At 36.6% G+C, this 17012-nt stretch overlaps 1 protein-coding gene across 1 annotated transcript in view; it reads left to right on the top strand.

Annotated features, from left to right (window-relative positions):
• The window catches only part of LOC100592286 (serine/threonine-protein kinase TNNI3K), a 338808-nt gene that overhangs the window by 197081 nt on the left and 124715 nt on the right, over window positions 1-17012 (top strand).

Raw genomic sequence — 17012 nt, 5'->3', positions numbered from 1 at the left:
TGAGGCTGGGTGAGCCATTCTTCCAAAAACAAACCCTTAAAGAATAAAATACATTTGTATAAGGGCCCTATGCCACCTAACTGTAGAAATTTATAATACAATCCTATATTAATTACCATGAACAATCCAGCTACTCTAGACCAGGAACCTTGGAGTTATGGATTAGGCATAGACATCTGAGGAAGGGATCCCATGGGATGGTTAGCTTTTAGGCCAGTCGCCAACTCCACCCAAGCCCACCTAGGATTACTATAACTACTGATCCCACTACTTCCTTTAATCCACCATACAATGACCCTAAGAGAGTAGAAATAATTAAGGTAACTGACTTGAGGTAGACTTTACAAATTTAGACTGGATATGGAGATGTAAATAACCTAGGTTGAATGGGCCAAATTTTCAGTACTAGCTCTTAATGAGAGCGACTGTTATGCATGATCTGCTGGGCGGCCTGAGGCACAGGTGGTTCCATTTCCCCAAGGATGGGATATCAATCCCAACCAAATGTGTTGCATGTTGGCTCTATACTAGGACAGGGATGCATGGGGAAATGAGACTTGCAAAAGTCTATCATTGCTCTTTCCCACCTTGCAGAAATCAGACCCTAGAGCAATTCCCTCCTTCTCCATAGGAAATATGAACCACTCCACTTGCCTCTCTAGGGAGGGGGCAGAGTTCAATAAACTCATGAGAGAACTCTCAAATTATACCCACATCCTAAACATTACTGGTGAGTCAAACAAAGGCAACTCCTTGACTCTTCATGTACCCAAGGCTGATGTCTGGTGGTATTGTGGAAAGAGGAACCTCCATGACCTACTACCATCCAACTGGACTGGGATTTGTGCCTTAGTTCAATTGGCCATTCCATTCACCCTTGCATTCCATAAAATTCCCGAGAATCCACATGGCCACCGAAGTCAGAGAGATCTAACAAATTCTTTTGATCCCAACATTTATATTGACTCAATAGGAGTCCCTAGATGAGTACCTAATGAATGTAAGGCCCAAAACCAAATAGCTGCTGGGTTTGAATCAGCATTCTTCTGGTGGTCAGCTATTAATTAAAATGTGGATTGGATTAATTACATCTATTATAATAAATATTCATCAACTATATTCGAGATGCTCTCAAGGGAGTGGCTAGCCTGTTAGATGCCACCAGCCGAATGGCCTGGGAGAACAGACTTGCGCTAGACACAATCTTAGCAGAGAAAAGGGGTGTATGCGTCACGCTGGGTGGAAAGTGTTGCACTTTCATTCCTAACAATACTGCTCTAGATGGAACCATTGCAGGGCATTCCAAGGGTTAACAACTTTAGCCAATGAATTCACGAAAAATGCCGGAACTGATGACCCATTTACTGATTGGCTAGAGAGTTGGTTCAGGAAATGGAAAGGAATGGTAGCCTCCATTCTTATGCAGAAATGGGACCAACAGGAGTAAAAAAAGAAAAGGACAGAATTGAAGGACATAATGTATACAGTGGTCCATTTCTAAGACAAAGTGCCTTGAATCAGCTTAGGTCAGCAAACTACAGAAGAAACACGATATACTAGGCCCCTGCTTGGATAGCTGATGCCTGCTTGTCACCCCCACCCCCCTCCCCCGCCTGCCAACCCCCTGCTTAGTTGCCCTCACCTAAACCAAAGAAGTTTAAGATGAAAGTTTACTAGCATGCAAAATAGCCCGTTTTGTCTGTTCTTATCAGCCTGCCCAGCTACTTCGGTCATAGGTCAAATACTTGAAGAGCCCCTAAGCTAACTAGAATTGCAATGTATTGTAGGCTGCAACAAAATGCAGCAGGACTACCCTAAAGAAAACACCTGGCTGGGCACAGTGGCTCATGCCTGTAATCCCAAAACTTTGGGAGGCCAAGGCAGGCAGATCGCCTGATGTCAGGAGTTCGAGATCAGCCTGGCCAACATGGTGAAACCCCATGTCTACTGAAAATACAAAAATTAGCCAGGCATGGTGGTATGTGCCTGTAATCCCAGCTGCTTGGGAGGCTGAGGCAGGAGAATCGCTTGAACCAGGAGGCAGAGGTTGCAGTGAGCCGAGATGGTGCCATTGCACTCCAGCCTGGGCCACAGAGTGAGACTTCGTCTCAAAAAAAAAGAAAAGAAAACACCTAAAGTCCCTACCCAACAACCAGTAGGCAATGTCTGGGAAGACTGTGACCCCAAAGTACTCAGCCTAACAGCCTATGAGGAACCAGGGGAGGGACCTGTGTACTAGGGGATAAATTGCTTGTTTTAACATTGTGGGGGTGCCTGCCCATCAGACACCCGATCTTGCAAGACTGTCATCAAAAGTCTCACTTTCGCTATTCTCTGGGTCTCTGAGTCCATTCTTTGGGTTTGGATGGATGAGTGTGTTTCTTACATTATAGTAGTGTTGCTTATATTTGAAAATTAATGGTATATATGTGTGACACATACATTTAGTCTCTAGACAAAGCTTAATGCAAATTTGGATTGTTAGACTATTAAGTGACCTTTTAAAGTTCCAAATGGCAGAAAACCCATTCAAACTGGCTTAAGCAAAACAGAAATGATTTTCTCTTATATAACTGAAAAATCGGGAGTAGATGTCATTTAAGCATGTCTAGATGTAGGATTTCAAATGATATATTTAAAATCGGTTATCTCTCCATTTCTAAGCACTTTTTCTTATTAGTTTTATTATTGTTGGCTTTATTCTTAGTCTGCACCTGGTGACCTGATGGCTGCTCCTGCAGTGGAAAGTAGTCTTGTATTTCCACATTACCAATACACGTCTTAGATACCAAATACCAACACATGACTTACAATTGTATATCTTTGGCTCTGATTGCCCTAGCTTTGGCCTCATACTTATTCCTAAATCAATCACTAGAGATAGGAGGATGTGATGTTCTGATCAGCCAGACAATTCATAAAACACTCCTAGAATCCTAGATCTACATGAACCTCATGAACTAATAGCATAAAGGGAGACTCCCCAAGGAAAAATCAAGAAGTGTGAGTGTATGCTGAATAGATGAAAATAACAGTTTGCCAACTGTGTAATTGCCAAGCAATAACACCCTGACCACCCAAGGGACTATGACGCATGAGTTGGACTTCCATACTATAAAGACCATATGATGAAAGGGGTGCATCCTTACCTTGTTGTTGCAGTTAATTGGCCTGTTCATATATTCAGCAAGAATTGATTCAGCAAGAATCGATTCAGCAAGAAAATACTCTATATTATGTTTTGTATGAGGGGATTCAAATTTAACTTAGATGTAGTTTCTACATCTACATTAAAGAGCTCTAAACCTAGTAGGAAGGCAAAATTTGCCAAATATGATACAATGCATCATGAATGTACAGAGGAAAATGGAACTACTCTGCACAGAGAATGGGAAAGGGCTCAAAGCCACTGTGACACTTGAGCTGGGACTCGAAGGAATAGGAATTTCCAGCCAGAGCAAAAATTTATAAAATTAAATTAAATTAAATAGTAATGACTGAAATAAGCCAAGATAATTTGGTGCTTAATTGGGACACTTAAACTCTACTGCTGTATGAGTTGAGAGAGGAAGATACATGTGGATCAGGAGGGAAAACTTTGAGTACTTACACATACCACAGGCACAAACACCACTGGGCTGAGGAAGGTCAGGAGGAATTTAAAGCATTATGAGAATTTAGAGAAAACTTCTCACAACATCCCAGACCACTGTTTGTTTGTGTAACTTTTTCTTAAGAGCTATTTAGCCTGAGAGAAGCCAATTAAAATGGGTTAAAAAAAGGGTTCACTAATGCCTTTTAACAAGAAAAAGAGGAATGGAAAGAAATTCAGACAATCGCAGTGATATCTTTGGGAGCAGAGAACTGAACCATTTCAATGTCTTGTTTTATAAAGAAAGAAGAAAAGGGAACAGCAGAAAGTTTTTGAGTAATTTTAAGTCTAAGAGAAAGTTGACCTTGGTAGTACTTGGAAAAGGGATGTCAAGAATATTGGAAAGTTTTAAAGTCTTTAATTCAATATTCACTTTCTTACTTTTCAAAGTTGACGATGAGCCTAATACTAAAAGGCAATTTTTAGGTAGTTGTTCTGTACTGGCAAAGGCATTGAGTAAGTGAGGGTAGCCTCTATACCTATAGAAAAGCTTTCCTAGAAACATAGATACCTTCCTATAAATCATTCAAGCCCATATGTGTGCATGCATATGACACATCAAATGCCATATATGGTTGATTTTCCAGGTCATAGCAATTCTGGTACTTTGTACAGTTCTTTGCAATGTTCTAAAGATTTTTTTAATGCATTTACAGTGGGAAGAAAAATGTTTTTTAAACTTTTTATTTATTGGTTTCAATACTTTACTGTATAATTCAGACCATTGTTGTTTACAAGTGGTATTGAATCTTTAATAACATTATCAGTGAGAAGGCATGTACCTGTCTGCATTTTGTAACAAAAAAGAAAATGTATAAATAGCTTGCCATTGTTTGGTAAATTCTACTGTTCAGTTATTGGGAAGCTAAATAAGCCATACTCCATTTGAACAAGTTAGAAAAGAATATTTAATGAGCTACAGAGGGAAGTACTTTTAGAGTACTAAACATTTTCATAAGTGTTGCTGGAGAGGCAATTGCTCAAATATAATTCTCCCATTAGGAGGTTAAGAGAGATAATAACAGCTTAACACAGAGAAAGTAACAGAAGAAATAAGATGTCAAATATGATCAGATTCGTCTTTGCCATGTAAATTCAAACAATAAAATTGCTATGTAATTAATTCAAAACTCTTATTATTTTATGTTTCAATATTTAATTCTTCAAGCAAAGGTCTGCCATTACCTCTAGGATCTGTATCACCCATAGTATTTGCATCTGGAGGGGAGCTCATTATTTTAACAGGGAAGAATGCAATTTCAGGTGTATGCTTACTTCTGCCATCCTAAAAGGTATTGATGGAAATGATACAAAGTTTAGTTATATATATGTATTTTGAATATTGAATAATAAACTTAAGTTGGAATAATCTGGTTCTCATCCTTTAGAGTTTTTAGTTTATTTCTTCATTTTATAATAGCTAAATTTTGTTCCACCATAAAGAATTATCCAAGTGTAGACAGACAAAAACACAACTGGGTCAAGTGATCTGACTTCTTGAATCAATTCTTGCATTAATTATGTGACTTTTGAAAAGGATGGAATGGGGTGGTAGTAAGAAGTTATTTCAGTAGGCAACCCAGGAAGCCTAATGCCTGCTTTCATGGTGATTATACTGCTCTTCTTTTACAAGGTCCTCAGGAATAGTTATGTAGAGAGAACTATGACAAAGCAAGGAATAGTAAGATATTATTAGCTGAAGATCTACCTCCAAAATCCACTGAAAAAATGTGTTTCTGGTTTGGACCATTTGGGGAAAACTCATTTTTCTCCTATTCTGGAATTACACGGGAGTCTTGAACCATGGCAAGTTGAATCAAAACTCAAATGTGTAATTATTACTCCTTCCCCAATACTGATACATGATTCCATGGATTAGTCTTGCCTGTTTTTAACTCTATATATGTAGATTCATAGACAATTTTCACATCTGGTTTATTTTGTTAAACTTTTTTGGTAGAGTCTTCAATTTTAACATTTTAACCCACTTCTGAACTATTCAGGTTGTTGGCAGAAACAGTTCTTGTGGTTGTAGGACTGAAGTCCCTGTTTCCCTTCTGGCTATCAGCTGGAGGCTTCCCTTATCCTCTAGAGTAAGCTTGTCCACCCCACAGCCCACAGGCTACATGTGGCCCAGGATAGCTTTGCTTTGAATGTGGCCTAACACAAATGTGTAAACTTTCTTAAAACATTATGAGCTTTTATTTATTTTTTTTAGCTCATCAGCTATCATTAGTGTTAGTGTATTTTATGTGTGGCCCAAGACAATTCTTCTTCCAATGGAATTTTAACAACTCTATAGCATTCCATTACATGAGTATACTTATTTTTTCATTCTAATGATGATAGATACTTAAACTATTTCTGTAATAAGAATACGCTACTTTCAGTATTTTTTACATGTCTCTTGGTGTGTTCTATCTATGTGCTTCTGTTGGGTATTTTATTTAGGAATGCAATAGGAAGATTTCCAAAGAGAAAAAGTGACCCATAATTCTGGAGTCATGTCTCCTGGTTTCATTCTCATTCTGGATCATAGCCCCTTAATTCTTCACTGTATTTAGCTGTTTTTGAACCTTCAAAAAATATTTTATACCGTTCCTCTCAGAAGTAGTTTTCACCTGTTATTATCAATGGTAAAAATCTCATGATACCTCCTCCTTTAAATGATTTTAACTTATCAACATCAAGCTTGAGGTTCAATTTCATAAAATAGAGTTATATTTTGTTCCGAATTTTCTCAGTTCTGAAGTAACACTCGTTCTCTCCTCTTCTCTGTTACTGCCAAACTTTCAGTATGTCAATACTAATTAAATTAGACATCATTGAACATAAAGTGGGGTTCAATAGATATTTGATTTATTATTATTGTCTATTATTAACATTAGATTCAAACCCATAACAAGTTATCAGAGGGGCAAAAACAACACTATACTGGCTGTAGCTACCAAAATATCTACATGAAAAATGAAAATGAACCAGTGGCTTTGTTTACATAAGCTAAATATTTGTATTTGGGGACACACCTAGATAATTGACTGAAGTTTCATTCTTATAGGAATCTTTGGCATCATGTATGCAAACTCATGGAACTTCTGCTCCTTGTTAAGAATTCTTGTACATAGTTAATGAGAAACATAGTTGAAAGACTTGGCTGAAGTCCATGCTAATCACATTACCATGGATAATGAAGAGAGAGCTGAGTATTTGTTTTTAAATTTCTACTTCTTATGCTTCATTTTGCCTGCATCCTGTTCTTATTACCACCATTTGAGTAAATAATTGAAATTTCTTCAGTCCTTTTTATGTGTTATCTATTTAGTAATGTGTGTTAGTTAAGAACCTGGACCCCACCCCCCACCCCAATGTCCTTTTATTTGAGCTAGATTGACTACTTCCTACATAAAAAGTCAGGAGATTTGGATATAGATTGTAAGAAGAAAATGCCTCTCACCTAAGAACAAGAGGTAATGTGTATCTGAGTCACCTAGAAAGCTTTCATTAAATATGAATTAGTACATCCATCTTATTCATCACCACCAAGGGTATATCAGAATTTATATCTTCCCCATCCCCAAACCTATCAAGACTCACGACCTTAGGAAATATTGGCTCAGTATTGCTGTATGAGTTGTTTTTTGTTTCTCTATCTATTGCTCTATCCCTTCTATCTAGCTCTTCTTGCCTGTTTAATTTCATCAGGTTTGACAGCTTAACTTTTCATATCCAGTTTCTCTTGTCTCCTTCCTCTCAAGAACTTGATATCTTAAATATTTGACTGTGCTTGCTAAAATCTACGTCACTCGTCTAATTCTCTTGGCCTATGACAGTAGTTCTCACACTTCAGCATACATCAGAATCATCTGGACAGTTTGTTAAAGCACTGATTTCTGGACTTGACTCCTAAGTTTCTGATTCAGTATGTATTGGTTGGGGCCAAAATATTGTATTGCTAACAAGTTCCAAGGTGAGACTAATGCTGCTGATTTGGGAACCACACTTTGAGAACCTCTGGCCTATGCTGATCTCCCAAACTATGGACTCATTTGACCTAATTTCAGTTCTCTAGGCTTCGTCCTCTTTATAGATCTCTTGTATTTGTGGCTCTGATTCTTATCTATGTTTATAGACCACTATAATCCTGCTAAGTAAACTCCTGGTTATGATTCTGCTTTTCCCAGCCCTAAAGGGCAACCAGAGTTCTGTTAACTGATTTGATGATTGGTTGGTTCATTTATTCATATTAATTTCATCATTCAACACATAGTACTTAATGCCTAGTATGTGACAGTCACTGACTATATAAGATTTAAAAATATTATTATTAAGAAGTTTACAGTTTAAAAAAAGAAAGACCATTGAGTGAACTGACAATGTCAACAAAATACAGTGTTTTATGACAGTGTTAAGCACTGGCATCTACAGAAACACAGAGATGAGAGCTCTAACCCTGCCTGGAGGATAGTACTGAAGGCTTCTAGAAAGAGATGGTAGCCAAGTTTAGCTCTTAAGTGCCAGTTGGTTTATTCAGGTGATGAATAAAGACAAGGCATTAGAGATGGGGGAGCATACACAAAAAGTTGTGGAGAGCTTAGGTATCTCAGTGTGATTGATCAAAGAATATAGATATGAGTCTAAAAAAACCATGAGGCTGAAGCGTGTGCCAAAATATGCAGGGTGGTTTAAACCAAGCAAATGAGTTTTGGAACTATGAGGAGTCATTAATTTTAAGCAGGTAAATAATATGACCCTCCTTACATTTTTAGAATTGAAAAGTGGTAAATAAACTAGTCTTAGGTGATAAGCAATGATCTAAGTGAATGATAATGAGAAGAAACCAAAGTAGTGAAAACTGGTATGCAGAGAACTAGAGAGGTTTTTAAAACTGTTTACAAAATAGCACTTAAAAGACTTCATGACACAGAGAAAAGCACCAAGGATTATCTCACTGTCTTTATGACAGAACCAACTGGCACACCAGGAGGAAAGATTAAAAAGGCTAGTTACATGGGAAAAAAAAATGAGGATTAGAGAAAATGTTCTAGAAACAGAAAGAAATAAACATGAGTTCCTATGATCAGCTACTGGGCTCCCTGTAAACATCTTTTATTGATGTTAGAATAAGCCAGCTTATTCTATTACTATTCTCTTGTGATTTTCAAAAAGTCATTCGAGCACTAATCTGAAACTTTTACATGTGAACATTGGACTTTTGCTTACTATAAGCATGTTCACATTTAGTTATATTCAGGTATTAGGTTTTCCTTGCTGGTATAACAAATAACCACAAATTCAGTGCATTAAAGCAACATACATTTATCATCTCACAGCTCTATAGGTTAAAAAGTCTGGGCTAATTTATTCGCTGTGGGTTTTACAAGGCCAAAATTGAGAGATGGGTCAGTTGATCTCCTATTGGGAGGCTCTTGCTGGAAAGAAACCACTTCTGAACTATTCAGGTTGTTGGCAGAAACAGTTCTTGTGGTTGTAGGACTGAAGTCCCTGTTTCCTTTCTGGCTATCAGCTGAAGGCTTCCTTTATCCTCTGGAGTAAGCTTGTCCACCCCACAGCCCACAGGCTGGGTGTGGCCCAGAATGGCTTTGAATGTGGCCCAACAAAAATGTGTAAACTTTCTTAAAACATTATGAGTTTTTTGTTATTTTTTGTTGTTGTTAGCTCATCAGCTATCATTAGTGTTAGTGTATTTTATATGTGGCCCAAGATAATTCTTCTGCCAATGTGGCCCAGGGAAGCCAAATTTGGGCGCCCCTGCGTTAGAGGTTGCAATCCTTGCATGTGAGCCCCTGCATTTTACAGCCAACAAGACATTTTGAATCTGTCTCATGCTTTAAATCTCCCTAACATAATTTACTGTATCTCTTCTGCCCTCAGCTCCAGAAAGTTCTATGTTTTTAAGGCCTCTGGTGATTAGATTGGGACTACCATGATATTTCACAATAATCTCCTTATTTTAAGGCCTGTAACCTGAGTTACATATGCAAAGTTATTTTTGCCATGTACAGTTTAACACATTTATAGGTTCTAGGGATTACAGTGTACAAACCTTTGAGTGGCCATTCTGCCTACCACAGTTCATATTAAGGCTTTACATCTACTAAGAAAACAGAAACCATAGTCAAGTGTGAATGGCCTATGCCATTTACTATTACCACTGCAGAATGTCTCTGCTTCTGTTCCAAGATGGCATAAAGAAACTCCAGAAATGTCCTACATCAAGCAAATGATTTAAAGATGCGCTCCTTGCTTTTTTTCTTCCTTATCCTATTCTGGCACTCCATTTGTCAAAGTTAGTGTCTTTGGTATCAGTGAAAATGCATTTCCATCCAAGCCTTCCAACAATAAATCAGTTGTCAATTTGAGCTATTTTTAAGCTAATGAATACACAGGATTAACATGTATATTTGAAGGCATGATGTTCAACAAAGCCAAAGTTAATAGTACAATCAGTGAAGATTATTCTGCTAACATTTTTGCTATCTCCTCTGCATTTAAAATAAATGAAAAAAATATCCAGCTAATGATGGTGTGGTTAATATATACTAGAAAGTCTACCAGGGGCTTCTAAGATTGAGAAATAATGCTATTAGCTCAGAACTCCTCAGAAGATGTAATTATATAAAATCCTTTATCTTGGTTATTTTGCTACTCTGTCATGCAGCAAGGATTTCTGCCATATCAGATACAAGGAAATGTGATTCTGATACCTAAGTATAAAAGAAATATTATAGCAGTTATCAATAGAAAATTAAATTAGCATTAAATTGTACAAACATTTTGTTCAGGAAACAATTTTTAAGGTCTTATGATTAAAGATTTGCATTTGGCACAGTCACAGATTTTGTTGTATTGTTTTTCTAAAAATACATATTTTAGTGGAATTTAGGCTGACTCTTTCTGTCGTGTTCTTCAGACTTGCACATTTTCTCCATTTTGAAGTACTTATATATTTCCTTCATTTTGAAGGGAAGATAATGCCTGACAGCTGCTGATCTTATACTTGACTTTAAGTGAAGAGGAGATACCTGGTCTCTAAACTACATCCACTTTCTGTATTATTTGTACAGAATGGTACAAATTAGAACCTTTTTCTAGGTCCCAGCCAAAGAAGATGGTCTAGATCTTCTACAAACTGATGTAAGGGGATACTACTTACGATGCCTAAACAATAATATAGAACTTTAGCATTATGAAAATCACCTTCTCCTTTTGCAGACCCTACAGGTATATGCCCATGGTTATCACCAATTTTTCCTTTCAAGGTACCATAATGTCACTCGTCCTCATAGATCACACTCATGAATTTGACCTACTATTGTGGTCACTGCTTATAACACCACTACCACTCCCATACAGTAACAATCTTTCCCTAAGAGATCTCAAGACTCCTGGAGAACCCTTCTGAAACACTTCAAGTTGCTTTTCTCTAAATATCACCACATACATAATAGCTAGATGTCAGCACCCTTATGTCACATAAAACAATCCACCTTGTTTCCACCACAAAAAACAGTGCATGGGTAGGACATTGAATGCCAAACCAATGACAATTTTCAAGTAGATTTAGGCTTCTTTATGAAGTGTTGGCTTTAGAAAAGACCTTAGTGATCACTGAAACTCTTTTACATATGCCACCTATTAGCCCATGGACTAAATCAGTTCATTCCCTTTTGTGCACTCTTGCTTTCTTCTATAAAAACTGAAGTTAATATTGCTGGCTTCATAGCACTCCTGTGAATAATAAATGAAGATTTATCTCCAAAATAACTTCCACATTTCCCAATGTATAACAGATGGCTAAACAATGTGCTTCCTGCACTCAGTTCTCTCTTTCTGGCTTTTGTCAGGTTTGTGTTCTGATTTTCCCAGTCATTCATTCTTTCCAAGAAATGTAAGTCTATGTGATACATTTCATCTGCCCACAAATCAAGTTCAGAAAAGATAGACATTCTAATTCTGGGTTCGCTATTGATCATCAAGTCACAAGTCATAGGCCTAGAAAGTTAAATCCTTCTTTATTTAGTGTACCTGGATTTTAAAAAAGCAAAAGTCCCCGCTTCAAATCCAAATGCAACGTAGTAATGTATTGTCAGAGTCCTTCAGACTAAGATTATAGTTTAACATTTAAGTAGATAATTTCATAACATAGGTCTGCATAAGACATTTTGTTGTACTATTTTGTAGAAAACCTATTTAAGCTCATCACACATATGCCTTAATTAGAAAAAGCTTTGTCTTCGTTATGTATAAATGTAGAAGACTTCAAGAAAGATGACAGTCATCTAATGCCTCCATATAACCAAAAAAAAAAAAAAATAAAGTCTTCTTAAAGGTACCAGAATTAACTATTCTATCAAATCAAATTACATTGGCATGGCACTTTGCAATTTATAAATACTTTTATATTCATTATTTATTATTTATTTGATCTTCTCAACATCCCTATAAGATAGAAAAGACATTTATCACTGATTTGCACTTGAGGACACTGACGTTAAGAGAAGTTATATTAATTGCCCAAGGTCATGTAACTAGGAAGTCCAGAACCCAGTATTCAAACCTAAGTCTGACTAAATAAAGACAGAGCCCAGACTCCCACTGTTATGACAAAGAGCCATCCAAATCTCCTTACTCAACAAGCAGTGCTCTTTCATCTCATCTGTGTTGCTACCTTGCTACCTTTTTTGAGGTTATGTTTAAATATAAAGAAGGGTTCTTTATTGCTTTGATTTGCTTAAGATTCCATGCATAATACTTTGAACTATGTTTTCTACAATATGTAAACTATTTTATTTTCTATTTGTTTCTTTTTTTTTTTTTTGATTTGGGGTCTCACTCTGTCACCCAGGCTAGAGTGCAATGGCACTATCTCGGCTCACTGCAACCTCTGCCTGCTGGGTTTAAGCGATTCTCCTGCCTCAACCTCTCAGGTATCTGGGATTACAGGTGTCTGCGACCACACCTGGCTAATTTTTTGTATTTTTAGTAGAGATGGGTTTTCACCATGTTGGCCAGGCTGGTCTCGAACTCCTGACCTCAAGTGATCCACCCACCTTGGCCACCCAAAGTGCAGGGATTACAGGCGTGAGCCACTGCGCCCACCTTTTGTTTTATATTTCTTATTACATTTGTGCACATCTTAAATTGTGGGGTGTAGGGATTTTATATTTTTTATTATTATTATTTTATTGACAATTGGATAAGGTAGTGACTTTACTATGAAAGTCAATGAGTGAGGTTGCACCAAGATTCCAACTGATTCAGTGATTACTCTTAGAAATTGTAAGAAACATGGGACTTAAGGAAATAGTTTAACCCCTGATCTCTGCGAAATATGCTAAGGCAAAAGGATAGTTAAGCTGCAAGAATTTAAAGCATACATGTAAGAACAATTTTGTTTTAAAATAATTATTGACTGATGAATATAATAATAGAATTCTATATGACAAATTAATTCTGATAAAATATACAACAGGACCCAGGCTGTTAACCACATCAATAAAGGAAGTTTCTATTTTTTAATTATATGTTGCCATTTATAGAATCCCATTTTAAATTTTAATAAAGTGTTATTAATCCCTGATTTCTTGTTTTAAAACTGTGGAACTTTAGCTGTCCCAAAGAGCTTATATTAATTTTCCAAAATCACACAACTAGTTAATGGCAAACTGAGATTAGAACTAACATTTTCTAACTCTGATTCTTAATCCAGTGCACTTTCCACTACTCCAGGCTTCCTCAATATATGAATCTCATAATTTTCATAACACAGATGTGTGTCTTTTGAGAATATTAATTTCTAAAAGGATAAAATAATCTAGTTTTATTTGCATTTCACTACTTACCTCAAGTTACACTACAATTCTTTCATTAACCTGGTTTCAGACCTTGTCTAATATTTCTCAAAGAGCTCATCAGCTGCAAAACTAAACCATGAAAGACTAGATAGAAACTTGGCATCTAAGAAGAGAATTTTTTTAAAGCCTGATATTCCTTCTAAGATACACTAATGTAATAGCCAAGATGATGAGATAACTGTGAAAAGCCAGTAGGGATCTTGAATTGAGATGTATTCTTTGAAAGCCTAACTATGCTCTTATGGTGCTCCCCAAATCAATAGTGCCTTATGAGGAATCACAGCCTGAGACTGGCTTTGAATGATCTCACCAAGAGTTTCAAACAGACTGATTTCTTTCAGTGTTCACTTGTGTCCTGTGGTGATTAAGAGATTGTTGAAAAGCAAAGGTTTTTCTCTTTAACAAATGGTGGATTATTGTGGAAATAATTTTTTTTGTCTTTGTGTAGTCATACCTTAAAGCATACATTGCATGCTAAGTTTCAGGGCTCAAAAAGTTCTAATTGTCTTCCACATTTCAATTTTATACCATAAAATTGAAGTTGCTGACAAAATGCACAGCATCACTGGTTTTATAAGCTCCCAGGCTTTTATGATGTCTATATACCATACATTTTTATATTTGAAGATTTCTCAATAAAAGATAATAGTGTGACCATTTCATTAAATAATAAGCATGGCTGTAAGGCCCCTGAACAGGTAAGGCTCTATTTAAATGCTAATTATCATCATTATAAACCATTTGGGACGCAGCTAAGTGTGGATACACTGAGATACAACCTTTTTATCTAAAAGAGAGGATAATAACCGTGGATAAAACTTGTTGGTTCTTGTAAGTATCAACCTGAGATAACCCTCAATTAGAAATTTTTATATACAAATGCAGCCAAAAAGGGTCTAACACGTAGGTCAAATAGGTAGCAAACTATTTGGTGTACATCGAAGAAGGACCCCCTCCCCCACCCTGAAACACATGTCTTGTCCAGAAATAATGGCCTTAAAGACCCCTGACTGCTGCCTGAAATTCTACTAATGCATTTATTCACTAACCATTTTTGATTGCCTACTATGTGTCTTGCACTGAGGGGATAGAAAAATGAATAAGAAACAATTGCTGCTGTCTAAAAGATAGTAACATAAAGAATGGAAACAAATAATTATTCACAACAAAGAAAATAACACCGGATATAGATAAGGCAAGGAGATATTAACATCTAAATGTTGCAGGAGTGAGCATTGAGGAAGAAGAAGAAATAGAGACGGTGAATTTGAATCTTCTCTTGAAGGCTGGACAGAATTTAAACACATAGCTATGTAGACATGGGAGAAGGGGCATTCCAGGCTGAGAGAATTGGGTAAATTAGAGTTGTCTGTTATTAAGAAATATAAAATAAAATAGTTTACATATTGTACAATACATAATTCAAAGTATTATCCATGGAATCTTAAGCAAATCAAAGCAATAAAGGATCCTTCTTTATATCTAAACAACTACAAAAAAGGTAGCAAGGTAGCAACACAGATGAGATGAAAGAGCACTGCTTGTTGAGTAAGGAGATTTGGATGGCTCTTTGTCATAACAGTGGGGGTTTGGGCTCTGATTTGTCTTCCTCACATCGAATTAAATCTCTAATTTGCATCCCGAGTAACTTTTCCAGACTATGTAATTAATTCCATTATTGTTTGGTAGATTGTTATATTAATCCCCTCCCCGACTCCAAGGACTCATGCCTCCTGGTTATCACACACTTACGTAGTCTGTTCCTACCCTGACTGAGGACTTAGACAGGTGACTTCATCTAGGCAAAGAAACACCAGCAAACATGACACAAGCAGAGGCTTGATATATACTTATTCATTGGAATTTGCCCTCTGGAATACTGCTATTACCATGTGAGAAGCCCAAGCTGGGAGTAAGGAAGAGGCTGTGGGTGCAGCCAGAGTAGGAGGTTGCTAAAGATTTGGGAGTTTTAAGATACCTATTAAATATTGTCTCACCTTGACTCGATGACATCAGGCCACATAATTTTGTACTGTTTTTTCATCACATTCAATCCTTTTTTTTCTTTTTGAGATGGAGTCTCACTCTGTCTTCCAGGCTGGATTGCAGTGGTGTGATCTCAGTTCACTGGAACCTCCCCCTCCAGGGTTTCAGCAATTCTCGTCCCTCAGCCTCCTGAGTAGCTGGATTTACAGGCGTATGCCACCATGCCTGGCTAATTCTTGTATTTTCAGTAGAGACAGGTTTCACCATACTGGCCAGGCTGGCATCAAACTCCTGACCTCAAGTGATCTGCTTGCCTCGGCTTCCCAAAGTGCTGAAATTGCAGGCATGAGCCACCATGCCCAGCCCATCACATTCAATCTTAATCCCCTGTTCTCTAAATGTACACCATGAGTTCTCTGTTGTTCGGGTAAGAAAATGCAGGTAACTCAGTGAAAGATATTCATTGTGGGTAGAAAAGGATACAAAACAGGTGTTATTAGTGATGTCAGGTTAACAATGCCACCTTGATGAATTGATTGTTGGTAATTAATTCAGTCATCTATGTGTTTATTCTTTCATTCACAGAGTAATCATTTATTTAAACATTTATGAAAAGTTTAATGTGCTGGACACTGTAGGAACAGAGAAAGGAATAAGACAGGCTCCTCTAAAAAGCATAGAAATAAAAGTCGATACACTCAGGCTTGTCTGAAACGAATGAGAAATTCCTGGATATTAGTATAAAATAACATTAAATATAATTTATTAATTTTAATTTTCTAGCATCTTCTCAATATAGTCACACAATATATTTCACTGTATAAAGTACATTTCACACCTCTTCTTAATCCCAAGCTATATTAAGAAAGCTATTGTTTCTGAAATAGTGGTAATCAATTATAAAGGTGTTACGGTAGAGCCACATATTCTTCCTAAATTTTAAGAATATTGTACAGTCTGATATGTTAATGTTTAAGAAATTAACTGATATCTTCTGATAAAATGTATTTAATCCACAGTATCTGTGCCATTACATTTAATAAAACTAAAAAGTAGCAACTTCCATAGAAGTTAATTGGAGGCACTTTAATTCTGTATAAAGAAAGTTGCGTACTTTGAATGCAAGTGCCGAAAATTTACAATTGTAGTAGTATTCTACATTAGACTTGGTGTTTTAGTGTGCATCCAAATTATTGTGTTATTTCATGTTATTTCTTAATAATGTTCCAAGTGTCTTTCAAAGAGAATAGAAAAGAATGTGTAAAGTTAGAACAATATATAGATTTCAGTAAAATCAGTTGCAATCCGTTCTTTTAACTGTGTGATTGCAGGTGATTTAACGTTGATATATTTATCATTGCATTTAGAATGCTTTAAGATACATATCATGCATTGGATTTCACAACGAGTACATCATTTTCCATGGCTATTTGCTGTATGATAGCAGAATAGGAGCACTCTACAAGTTTTCACCTCATTAAAACCTACTGAAAAAAATG

The sequence above is a fragment of the Nomascus leucogenys genome, chromosome 12 (genome assembly GCF_006542625.1).
Source record: "Nomascus leucogenys isolate Asia chromosome 12, Asia_NLE_v1, whole genome shotgun sequence".
Lineage (NCBI taxonomy): Eukaryota > Metazoa > Chordata > Mammalia > Primates > Hylobatidae > Nomascus > Nomascus leucogenys.
This window is presented reverse-complemented; position numbering and strand designations above follow the sequence as displayed.